Source organism: Toxorhynchites rutilus, chromosome 3, assembly GCF_029784135.1.
Source record: "Toxorhynchites rutilus septentrionalis strain SRP chromosome 3, ASM2978413v1, whole genome shotgun sequence".
Lineage (NCBI taxonomy): Eukaryota > Metazoa > Arthropoda > Insecta > Diptera > Culicidae > Toxorhynchites > Toxorhynchites rutilus.
In genome coordinates this window covers 92,074,446-92,088,177 of record NC_073746.1, presented here as the reverse complement: position 1 = coordinate 92,088,177, position 13,732 = coordinate 92,074,446, and the positions used below count along the sequence as shown (strand labels likewise).

General features: G+C 37.0%; 1 protein-coding gene across 1 annotated transcript in view; it reads left to right on the top strand.

Moving 5' to 3' along the window:
• Nucleotides 1–2,691: 2,691 nt before the first annotated feature.
• The window catches only part of LOC129779250 (zinc finger protein ZFAT), a 224,618-nt gene continuing 213,577 nt past the window's right edge, over nt 2,692–13,732 (top strand). The window contains exon 1 of the mRNA XM_055786634.1: nt 2,692–2,835. The gene's annotated coding sequence lies outside the window, so the exon portion shown is untranslated. The remainder of the gene's footprint in view (nt 2,836–13,732) is intronic.

Genomic DNA, 13,732 nt, shown 5'->3' with positions numbered 1-13,732 from the left:
TAAGTATGTGAGCGGATGAGTGTAAGTGTTGAATTATAATTGATACTGGGAAATACATAAAATTCGACTCTTCTGAACTGACTGATAGTCCTGTCAAGTCCTGATCGATGGGTGGTTTTGCAGAAGCAATTGACTATGGTTAATTCCTAATTAATTATTGTTCTCGTGAGATCAATACACGAGATATGTGTCCTTATTGTCAGTATGTACCTTTTCGTCTAGACATTTACTGCCGCTACAAAGGATTTTATATTTGTTCCACCACCACTATTTTAAATGTATGTATAAAATCAACAGACCTTACGTCCAACTCAGTACACAAACTCTCTGCACCTAATGGTATGAAAACCAACGATGTATGGAACCCATGTGTTCAAAGCCAATGGCGCCATTTGTATGCTATCTATACCAAGTTATCATCGATAGCTCGTTTTTCACTAGAGGCTAGAGGAGAGAGAACATAATGCTTTAGTAAGCGAGCGAAACCATTCTATACCCACTTCAGAATCATAGCTAAATGGCTTTCCAAGCGGGCACCCGCTTATATACAGATTCATGTGAATTCAGTAGCCTGTTTTCCAAGCTATTTTTGAGCTATTTAAACAATTTTTCGCATCAAAAAGTAGCAAGCATATAACTCCTAGACCTTTTACCTTTCAAATAATTTCGTTGAGCCGGAAAGGTATTATTAACGCTCGAAGGAGAACCTGTTTCGGTCATCAAATCTGAATATAATCTCATCTTCTCATATTTTACAATTGTTTTAGTGTCGTCGGCATCTAAAACTACACCGTTATAAGAAAAAGTGTATAACTTTTAAACCACTTGGCCATTTTTTTGTACTCATGCCAAAAAATCGAAATGACGTTGGGACGAGAATTTTGCTGTTCATAATTTCTTGAGAAGATCAGACATTTAACAGAATATGTAAAGAAAGGCACATGGTAAATTTGAGGCAAAACATATTTTTAAAATAATATACTAAGAGAACGAGGAAACACAACTTTCACGTTTGTTTTGTGCAAATGTCCAAACATTTGAGGTACAGTGCAATATTGTTTCCAACAAAGTTCATTCGAATATTTTTAACTTTGTGTTTATTCGAAATAAATCTAAAGATGAGTCGTATCAGTCTGGCAAAAATGTATTTTTTCTCTATGACACACATCAAAGAATTGATTTGTTGATTCGTCACACCTAGCACAAGCCATAATTTGAGAGTTTTACTTTAAAATAATGATCAACAGCTTCTTACGTTCGGTCATAAGAATTCCTTTGGTACTGTGTCATATGTTGCAGAAAATGGCCCCACTCAGATATGTCATGAGAGAAAAAAAGTTCGGCGAAGCCGTCAGCAATTTTCCGACACAACATATCTGCGTCTTTTTTGACTTGAGATCCGGTACATTATCTTGCTGTAATTCATATAACTGATCTCGTACAGATTGAGTGCATTATAAAATCAAATGATTCTTCAAAACCATCTCGATATATTCGGTTGGGGAAAAAGATATCCATTATTTTCTCGATAGCTGGCTTACGTGATCAATATCTCGCGTAATATCGATCATACAATTCCACGTGTAGGCTCGTTGTAAAGGTGACATTTCACACTAAGAAAAATTCTTCCGCTGTTTTCTGTTTGATCCATTCAGTTGTGAATTACAGGATGTTAACAATGAAGGTCGACAAAGAGAAAAATCGATACATTTTACACTTTTTATTTCATAAAGGCGAAAATACATGCCAGCCCGCTGAAATTGTGAATGGTGTTTACAGTGTCGATACTGCTTCAGTAAAATATGTACAATTTAAATTATTTTTGAATTTTTCTTTAATTTCCCAAAAGAATCGGCTTTTCGCTTTGTGGCCGAATTTCGTGGAACGTATCTAGGCCGCAAAGCGAAGTATGGGTGTATATGTCGAATAGAGGAAGTTTGACTTTCCCCGATATACCTCCTTAAAACGTGTCGGCGTTTTGAAAACGTTCTACTCATACATACAACTTAAATTGGAACGTTTTTGCAATTGAGTTATTAACTAAAGAAAAAGTTGATGAAGAGAAATCGATCAAGTCACTTACACCCCTTGCATTCTAAGCCCCTCATTTTATATTTTGCGTAAAAAAGTATACGGATTCACCCGAAAACAAATCTGGCATCTCTGTGCTGAACCCAATACTGCCTTTGCTCTCGTAAACACATCTCCCTATATTCTATGGCCCTATCATGCCCAGGACGAGAGGAGATCTTCGCTGTAAATGTTCGCGCATCAAAGTACACGCACCGTATACGACGAAGCTGGTGGTGACAAACCAGCAGCGAACGCATCGCAAAAGACAACGACGGACAAACTGCTGTCGCACGGTATCGTGTCTTTCGTCAGCGCTCACAGATGCCTTTCGCCTGTGCTTACACACTCTACCCAACGCTTGTCACTATTGACAGATAGGAGGAGCAATTTAAATGACTACCCATTAATAATCGGTTACGTGGGCTCTCTCGCGCACTCAACACACGCGCACACACACTTTCTCTCTCACACTCGCTCTTTGCTAAATTCTCGCGATGAATGGGTGATGCTTGCAGGGAAATAGGAAACCCGAGCAAACACTCGCGCGCACACACACAGGCAGCAACGCGTTCTAGTACACGCAGAACTGTCAAAATGCATTCGTGTGTGTTTGCAATAATACCTCTTGCTCACAGCTGTGTACTAGAGCGTGTTGTGTGATGTAAAGTGAGAACATATTTATTTTCTACGGTTTCAAAATAAAGTGCTGTGAGGTGATATTGACCACGATCGCAATTATTCGGAGTAGTATCCATCAAACAGGTACTGTGCCAATCGTATTTTGCTCTCTTAGTTTACCGGAAATCGCGGGGGTAAAAAATCCCAATGTAAACAAATCACTTCACTTGATTTGCGAGTGTGAATGTCAATCGTATGAAAAACACTCAACTCCACAAGTTTAGCAATTCCTAAACAATTGTGCTTGGAACTTCATCAACAGTCATGAAAAAACACAGCGATATGTGATAAATAATCAAAAAATAGTATTTAGTTCGCACATAACCTCAATTCCCGACGAGCATTCAAGGAGGCCCCCGGTGCGGATGTATTGGTGCAACATCACCCATCCATCACCGGACCCAAACTATCACGTTGCGTTTCGACGCCGCCGAGCAGCAGCGACAGATGGCAGCACATCACGGTGTCACTCTGGCAGCGTGTGTCGCTTGGATATTTTTCTCTTTTGCCGACGGCTCTCACACATTCCTCGGAGTGTGCTTGGTGTGTTGTGTTATTATTATTCTGCTTGATTTTGTTTCGAATATACTACACTAGCGCTGGTGCTGTTGCTGCTGCAACGACACGGTGTGTTTTTACGTACCGCCCTTTTAAAAGGTGTGGCTTGCTAATAGTTTTGCTGCTGCTGCTACTGACTGTTGTTGTTGTTGTTGTTGATCTGTCGATACACACTGTGGTGCATCCGTGTAGCGCGTTGTCTCGCTCTCGCTCTCGCTTGCGCTAAGCTATCCGAAGTTGACGAGCGTGAGTTGACGCTATTACAGCCCGCTGCTGCCATTGTCATTTGTAATAGATCAAATAATTGACTAGCGGTTTGTGCTATTATTTATTGGGAACGGTTATGGCTGTTGGGTGAATACGTGTCGTGTGTGGCGTGGAAGGAGATTAGCTTGAATGGAATGGAGAAGAAAATATGGTTGGCTTGGATAATTTCTGCTGCTTGAGTGATTGTGCTTTTAATTTATGTTTGTGTGTGCTTGTGTTTTTGTTGGTTTATCATATTTGATGAATAAATGTCAGACTTTATGTGCATTATAAAACAGATAGATTGGTTTTAATGAAATTAATATTTTTTTTCTTCGGACTTCTTAAACCTTTTATTTTATTTAAAATACTACATAAACTCAATAAGTGAATAACAGCCTTTTTCGTTGATTTTATTGTTTTTACTCTAGAAACAATTCAAAGGGAGAAAAAAGCTAGATGTTATATACGTTCATTGTTAAGTTACTCATTCAGTTTTCTCAAATCACGTTTTTCGAAACATAAGAAATAACGCGATGAGTATAATTTGTTGTTAGATTATTGAACAAAACTTGTGAATCAAGCAGAAAACACGATTTTTTGAGGATTTGTGACTCCGGTGACCAACCTTTTTATCATAGTACGAGGGAGCTAGATTTTTTATTTCACCTAAAATGTTGGTCACCCCAAGGCGCGTAGAAGTATATCCTAAGGTGGGCCAACTTGCTAAAACCACTCTTCAGCCATCTTGGAAGTCTACTGTGTTTTGTTTGTAAACAAAACACAATACGCTTGTACCCAAGCTCGCTCGTGATCAGTCTGTCTCTTTCACGCTTCAAGGAAATAATTCCCCTTCTGCTTCTTTCCGTACTGTTTTCATATACCGCTCCCCTAACCAACTTAGTGACGAAACGGCCTCACCTAGTACCATAGACCCGTCTTGGGTCACCCTATTTTTGGCAACATGGAAATGTGCGATCTATCATATGTAACAACTTTGTACTAGACAGTTTGTGTCTATTTTTCCACTAAATACACTTCCTGTACCTTTGTGCATTATCGTGCCACACTTTGTAAGAATTTTGCCTCATGGATGCTGTGAACAAAATCGTAAAGATTCAATTCAATTTTTTCCTCAATTTTTAGAAGAAGATCCAAATTATCTGATTGTAACCATTTTGGATACAAGTCTGTCTATTTCTATTCAGCCCTATTGAGCAGTGGCCAAACGAATGTGAAACTCGTGAAAATCACGGACTGTTTCAATGAGGTGGCATAGAATAACAATAATCAGTGTAGGATCAAGAATTACTGACTAATTAATTTATAATTAAATTTCAGACAAGCGATTAATGTCAGTAATCAAACTTTGTTTCTTCAATTACATATAAATGATGTGTGTGAGCTATTGTGATATGATTGTGTGGATGAGAAATCATGATATTTCTTTTACCATTAAATTTCCTGAAAGATTTTTTTAAGTTTATCGGTTCATCAATAATTTCCACAGTTAAAACTTTTTTTTCTGTTGTCGCCACTCGGCACACAGATGCTTTCATTCTGGTTTGCATTGAAAGTAACATATTTCGTTACTATGATCATTTCAGTTTTTTAAGAGGCTAAGTACTTGATGCTTTTGTAATGATTGAAACTACTTAAATACTTGTGTTTTTGATTATCAACTTCAGGTCGGACTCGATTGTGTATGATTCGATTATATAAAATTTTTTACTCGATTTCAAACAATTTGAAAAAAATGTATTTCAAAAATGACTTATTTCAAGACAAAATGTAATATTTCAACGGTAACCCCTTCCCGTATTATTTAATACGTCACTCATCAAGTAATTTCACTACTCTGCTGAGCGCTCTAGCGCCCTATGTTATGCAAGTACACCACGAGTGAGACTCGATGTTGTACGAGAAAGGGTTAAGGTAAAATCAAATTGGCTATTATATATACAATGGATTACTCCATTGTGGTTTTTGAAAAATTTTATTTCTCACCAGGACTAACTAGCGAGATTGAAAACAAAAGTTTAGAGTCAAAGAACAAACTGTAGAGCGGTTAGAGAGATTTAATTTGGATGATAGAAATAATCAAGTTTATTATGAATTTTTCAGATAAAATTCATTAATAACACCTTCAAAACATCTATCTTCTATGGGAGGCGATCTGGCGTAGTTGTAACATCCATGCCTCTCACGCTAAAGGTCACGAGTTCAATTCTCACTCCCGACATTCTTCCAAAAATGGAAAAAAAATGGAAAAAGTGACGAACCAGCCAAATGAGTTGAAAATCACTATAATACAGATAAAAAAAAAAAAAAAAAAAAATCTATCTTCTATGTTTTTCATTTCCAAAATGTTATAAAAAAAACAGGAAGTGGGTTATATCTATGATATAACCGCAAGGGTGACGTAGGACTATCGTTGATTTGGAGATCATTTGTTTGAAGTTGAATCTAAATCCATTCTTAATGAATGAATAAATGCATATTTGGGGAACTTCGAAAACGAGAGCGTTACGTTGGAGGCACAAGGTTTTATGCATCCAATATAGGATACGAAAAACCTTGTTCTGAAGAATAATCTTCAAAAGCTAACCTGCTAACTGTACTTGATTAACAAATCACAAACCCAAATGTATTATATGGATATTTTATGGATAGAAAACATTAAAATAAACTCTTTCGCTTGAATGTAATTTTCAATTCCAAGGGGAACTGGCAGATTATTTTCCAGCAATGATTAGATATTTCCACATTTTCCTCGATACTGGAAGCCCACCAGTGGTTAATACTAATTCGATAACCACCTGTTAATAGTACTTGATTGAAAAATATTTGGTCACAGTGTAACATGGATAGAAAACTTTCAAATAAACTCTTTCACATGAATGTATTTTTGAATTCCCAGAGGAACTGGCAGATTATTTTCCAGCAATGATTAGATCTTTCCGGAACTTTCTCGATGCTGAATGGCACCCAAACGGAAAGAATTCTGCGCGTGCATGTGTCGATCCTTCGCCGCCACCTCCTCCAGCACGTTAGGCAACGATGTTGTCTTGTCGATGTCCTCACGAAAAATTAATGTGTCTCACCACCAGAACATCGCTTAAGTATGTTTTTTGTGTGTGATTGAATCGAGAGAAGGAGTGGTTTACGATGGCAATTTGGAAGACAAACTAGAGGGGAATGAACTCTCTGAGCTCGGAACTTTCGGCGACTGAGCAATAATCGATTGCGGGCGCATACAATATTGGATACGGAAATATCTTACTGATGGGTGATATCTTACTTGCGATTGATTGAAAAATCACAAAACCAAATGTATTTGGTCACAGTGTTACATGGATAGAAAACATTAAAATAAACTCTTTCACATGAATGTATTTTTAAATTCCCAGAGGAACTAGCAGATTATTTTCCAGCAATGATTAGATATTTCCACATTTTCCTCGATACTGGAAGCCCACCAGTGGTTAATTCTAACTCGATAACCACCTGTTAATAGTACTTGATTGAAACATATTTGGTCACAGTGTTACATGGATAGAAAACATTCAAATAAACTCTTTCACATGAATGTATTTTTAAATTCCCAGAGGAACTGGCAGATTATTTTCCAGAAATGATTAGATCTTTCCGGAACTTTCTCGATGCTGAATGGCATCCAAACGGAAAGAATTCCGCGCGTGTATGTGTATGTAGCGATGTCTTCCCGGGGAACCGTTTGTGGCATCACTCTCCTCCTGATGGATTCCCTTCTGGCCTAGGGTGCACAAACAGGCTCTTGGTGACACCGTTCATCCGCGCTTTCATGATAAACGGAGAGCTTCACCACAACAGCGACAACATGCTCCAATCGCTGTTCAATTAGAACTGAGTGGATTTCCGAGCGGCGCTCGCTTATATACCGATTGGTGATTTCAATAGCCTGTTTTGAAAGCAATTTTAAGACTATTGAAACAAGTTTTTGGATCAAAAAGTAACAAATATAGAACGCGTAGACATTTTATCTTTCGAATGAAGTGTTTATCATACCATTTCGTTCAGTTGTTTAGGAGCTATTAACGCTTAAAATCTCGGTCTCCGGCGTAACGCTTTCGTTTTCGAAACTTTGATTTTACACCCTAGTATAGAAATGAAAGACGTAGTCCTACGTCAAAAATCCCACTAATTCAGGCGTTTCACAACTATTTTTTTTTATCCAAAATATATATTTTTATTAAGGCTCATATGGCGTCAACCTGACGGGGCCGGGAGTTCAATATTTCGACAATGTTTGCCTTATAACTATATTAGTAATATGTAACCGATTACTCGCGGTTGGCTCGAGGTTAGTATTACAAAGATTCTCATAATTGTGATGTTGCAGTCTCCAGTACTATGTATGTGTGGCCGACACGGGATACTTCCTATTGGGATGCAGCTGACCATTAATCAGCAACGCCCCCCTAGTCTATACCCCATATCTAGCGTGGTGCGTCTTCTCGACTCGAGGAATCCAGGATAGAATGGTCACTAGCCGGCACAAACATCAGCTCGTGTAGAGTTGTCATGAGCGGTACAACTTTTGGCTCTTGTTCAATGATCAGTGGACTGCACAACCTTTGGCTCGTGTATCTGTAAAGAGTGTGTGTATGTATTGCCGCGACTAAGTAAAAGTTTATAGATCGGATAGGAGGGATATGAAACAGGGACACAACGAAGGAAACATCATTAAACGTTGACATCGGCGTTTCTGAGGAACAGGTATAGATGAAGCAGAAGATCAGGATCACGGCTACCTAAAATATCCCGGGCGGGGATATCCGATTGTCTGCCTTTTGCTCTCAGTGCTCTAGAGAGCTGAGAGCGAGCAACTATATCCTGTACTATTTTTTCATCTTCAAAATTGATAGTTAACCATATATATATCACGTGTGTGCAAGTGATTTTTTTTAGAGAACATCAAGTTTGTGCCATTGCAAACTCGCAAAAAATTATCAAAGAACTCTAATTTAGAATCCGTTGTTGAATCCAATTGCTTGTGGAATTTTATATATTACATATTAGCATTTCTACGCCTAATGACACATCGATCAAATTCGAGTGGTTTCGATTCGAATGAAAATGTTTCACGAGCCACGTGTACAGCCACATTTACAGAATAAAGGGTGTGTCACATCAAATTGCATCACGGAAAAAACGCTGTAGAAATTTAATTTTTAGGAATTATATTTTCAGCTGTCGCTTATAATCAGATAAGAGTGTATAGATAACGTTGGCCATGCTTCACTGTCAAATTTTCGTAAATTTGGAAAAATGTCGTCGAACGAAAAAGAGCGTCGTGAATTAATCCTGTGCACTCATTTCGAGAATCCGGAGTTGTCACATCGGGACATCGGTAAGATGCTGGGAATCGTCCAATCCACGGTCAGCAGAGTACTAAAACGATACTTCGAGAACCTAACCATCGACCGGAAGGTGAAGAACGGCAAAAATGGATGCTCCATCAGTGAAAAAGATCACAAGCGCGTAGTTTAGCAGTTTAGACGTGATCCGAGATGTTCGGTCCGGGATGTCGCCAATAAGCTGAATTTGTCAAGTTCATTCGTCCAGCGGACCAAGCAGCGGGAGGTTCAGAAGGCTCCTAACCGCGACGAAAGGCAAAACATGGTGGGGAAGACGCGAGCCCGGAAGCTGTACACCGAAATGCTGACGAAGCCGCATTGCCTGGTAATGGACGACGAAACCTACGTCAAAGCGGACTTTCGTCAGCTGCCGGGCCTGTTGTTCTTCTCCGCAGAGGACAAATTCAGCGTTCCGGAGGAGATTCGCAAGCAGAAACTATCCAAGTTTGCCAAAAAGAACATGGTGTGGCAAGCGATCTGCTCTTGCGGAAAGCGGAGCGCCCCCTTCGTGATGACCGGCACGGTAAACGGGCAGGTTTACCTTAAAGAGTGCCTACAGAAGCGCTTACTACCACTATTGAAGCAGCACGAGGGCCCGACCATCTTCTGGCCGGATCTCGCTTCGTGCCACTATTCAAAGGACGTGTTGGAGTTGTACGAAGCCAACGGGGTCACCTTCGTGCCAAAGGAAATGAACCCGCCCGACGCGCCGGAGTTTCGCCCAATAGAGAAATATTGGGCGATTATGAAGCAGGCCCTCCGGAAGAACCCAAAAGTTGTCAAATCGGAGGCGGACTTCAAGAGAAAATGGATTTCTGTTCATAAAAAACTACAACCTGACGTTGTACAGAACCTTATGGACGGGGTAAAGAGGAAGGTGCGAGCATACGGGCTTGGGCTCGAAGTATGAAAAAAAAGAAAATGCCAAAAGATGTTTAATAGTTTTTATGTTACTGTCTAAAATTTTCAAAAGGATCGGTCTACTGGGCGAATTTCTACAGCGTTTTTTCCGTGATGCAATTTGATGTGACACACCCTTTATTCTGTATTCTACGGATTTTCCGCCAAATTTGAGATACAGAATCTGTATATACAGAACTACAGATTTTCAGCATTATAATGAATTTACAAATTAAAAAAAAACAATCAAATCTACTATAGTGCATTTTTTTGTTTTGTCATGTTTTTTTTTCGTTACGTCAAGAAGATATCTTGTTTTATAGAATGTTGAACCATATTATATTTATTTATTCACAATGATTCAACATCCCATTAAGAGATTAGATCTGATTCACAAGTCCCCATGTGTTGCCAAGTGTTGAACCATTTCCCTTTTTTTATTCGTTAGAATTAGATGGTATGACATGAAGGCAGAGCCCAACAAAACCATATATAAACATCATACAATTTAGAGAATAATAGAAAACCTTTTTATGATTGATTTTGTTGTATTGATACGACTTCAACAATCCGTAAATAGAAAAAAAATCAAAATGAAAAAAAACCTTTCTTTCCATTTTCTCCGTTAGTTTTTTTGATACAGATTTTTTTTCCTAAAAATACAGATATACAAATTTTTTGAGAACATTTTACAGAATTAAATGTGGTCCCCCTGCACATGTGTCTTACGAGAATAAATATTTTCTACTAATGGGAAAATTTTTTTTTAATCACGAGTCGGAGGCGATCTGGCGTAGTGGTAACATCCATACCTCTCACGCAGAGACGAACCAGCCGGAATGTGTTAAAAGTCACTATAATAGAGAAAAAAAAATCACGAGTGATTTGTCAAACAATAGTGAATTAATTCTGGTATGAACCTTATTTAAAAATCATAGCTCGAAACCTTTGGTTGTAAAAAAAAATGTTTAAGAATCATTTGTATTGAAGCAATAAGGTTTGTGAAAAAATATACATCGTAAAAATTATTTCTTTCAAATTCAAAATTTATACTAAATTTGAATATCTTCATGCAGCCATTCCATGCTAAACCGATATAGTGGTTCTCACATTTTCGCTAAAGTTTTTTGTAGTTTTTTTGTTATAGCAAAATATTAGACCCGTATTTTTTATTATTTCATTAGGGTGCCTATTTCCATTTTAGGGGGGCGAAAAATCAACTTTATCCTCTTTTTTTCAAAAATAACTTTTTTCAAAAACTCATATCTTTTGAACGACTGGACCGATTCATATGATCGACATATCAAATTGAAGCCAATTCAGCTAATCTTCCTTGGAAAAATATTACACTTGCAAAATAATAGGACTTTATTTTTATAACTATTTATTGTATTTTTTTTGTCGTTTACTTTGGACTAGAGGGAGCAATAATTTTTTATATTTTTTCTTGAAAGCTGAGGTTTTTTTTTACATAACACATCCAAAAATCAGAGAGAGGTTCATTTTTGTTTTTTAAACTATGATTTTACAAAGCTAACCGATGGTCTGAAACATTATTTTTTTCCTCTTTTTCCAATACAAAAATTCATAGTGTTTGAACTGCTCAACCGATTCTGATGATTGCCATATCAAATTAAAGCCTATGAGATATTCTTCTTTGAAAAAATATTAAACTCGCAAAAAAAATTGTCTTCGTAATTATTAACTGCATTTGTTTTTTATAGTTTATTCGGTTAAAGATAGAAGGCGCTATATTTTTTCTATATTTTTTTGGAAAGCTGAGATTTTTTCCATAAGACATACTAAAATCAGAGAGGAATTTTCTTTCGTTTTTGAGGTGTGATTTTTCAAAGTTAATCGATAACCCAACAATGATTCTTTTTCTAACTTTGAAAAGTAACAACTCTAAACCGAAAAGAACACCTCCCTAATTTCTGTTATGTTATGTAAAAAAATCTCACATTTCAAGAAAAAATATAAAAAATGTAGCGTTCCCTATCTTTAACCTAATTTAATACTCACGCATAGGTCTGACAGACCAAGAATCAATGAGATGGCTAAATCAAATGACTATTAAAACTGATTGAAGTTAAATAAAAAATACTTTATGGTTTTTTTAAAATTTATTTACATATTTGATTTTATTTACTAACATAATCATCTGACGACACGGTCTACATGATAAGAATAACAAACTAACAAATTAAATTAAGTTACGATTACGCGAGCGACATGCGAGCATACGAGTTACGATTTTTCGCGCGAGTATACTGCCGTTCTACGAATAGTTGTCCCATGTTCCAAAATCAGCAAAAACGCATTCAAAGTTTTCTAGCATATTTGTCTACCAGAAGCCTAAAACATTTCGGTTCAGCAGTACACTGGGCTTTTTATAAGCAGAGGACCATTTTTTAATGAAATATGAAAAGATCCCCTCATTAGAAACAATCAATCATTGTTACAGGCTTGAAAAATCATGGTAGGACAGTTATGCCTAGAATATCAACATGGGACAATTGCACTTGATGTTGTTTTTTGAAATACTAGGAACAAACAATATATTTTTTTTTTAGGTTTTTCCGAAACATTATGCATGAAAATATCGTTTTATGAAGAAAGGAGTGATCTGCAATACAATAACATTTGGAATATGCTCTTTCAAATGCCGCCAATAAACATTGGGTCTGATTCTCGAATACACTACGAATACACTTCACGGTGGAAACGGAATGAAACGTATTCGCGATGACAACGGTACAGTGTCGACATCTGGATACGAGATTAGTTTCCCACTAAATTTATCATTATAATATCAAATTATCTTCAGATGAATCTTTTGTATGAAATTATTATATCACATGAAGAAAACAAAGTTTTCCACTCACATTGAATACCAGTTTGATACGAACAAGTTAATTTTCATTAATGATTTTTTATTTGAAAAGTGCTCATTCTGCCTGAGAACTCATTATTATCTTCGACCCTTCACTAACTCGTAAAACGTAGTTCAATGGCGTGCCGTTTATTTCGTTTCCACCGTGAAGTGTATTCGAGAATCAGGCCCATTGTTTTATGTTTGCCCCAGAAAGAATGAAAGACAAATGAAGAGAGCGTTTTTTTGGGAAGTAATATTAATAACTTTTGTCAAGTTGAGATATTGACAAGTTCTAAAATTCTAGAAGTCTTTCGAAGACAGTTCGCATGTAGAATTTGAAATATAAAAGTTAAAGGAAGAAAACCTTTTCTTTCGTTTTCTTTAATGTGACCCTAACGCAACATTGAAAAAAAAGGGCTACATCGGTTATTTCAAGAAATAGAAAAAAAAACTTTGTTCTACAAAGTTGTCTTGAATAACTGGGGATATAGCATTGTCAAAATATGTTAATCTCTACCTATAAAGATAAGAAAGTTTGATTCTTTATTTCATAGACAATTTTGGTCACCTCCTTTTTGACAACATCAAAATTAGCGCTCTATCATATATTGAAGACAGTTTTTATCTAGAGAATAACTGTCGAGCTCTAGATGCAAATTTCCACTTGAACGTACCTCTTGGACCATTGTGCAGTGGAGTAAAAATCGTGGTATTCAAAGATTCTAATTGAAGGCTTATCAGAAGGTGTTAAAAATGATTATGCTGCGAAATTAAAGAAGATAGAAACCGAGTGTCGTAGAACTAATCAAAACAATTCAGTAATCTAAACATAATTGATGAACAAAGAATATCGATTGTGATATCTTCTGCATACGCTATAAAGCCGCAATTCTGTTGGGGCAACACTGAGCAACATATAGGGGAAATCAGGATAAAACCGACACTGTGACTTTAATTCGTTACAGAACATCTCAAAAGGGGATATTCTAGTGTAGAGACTTGA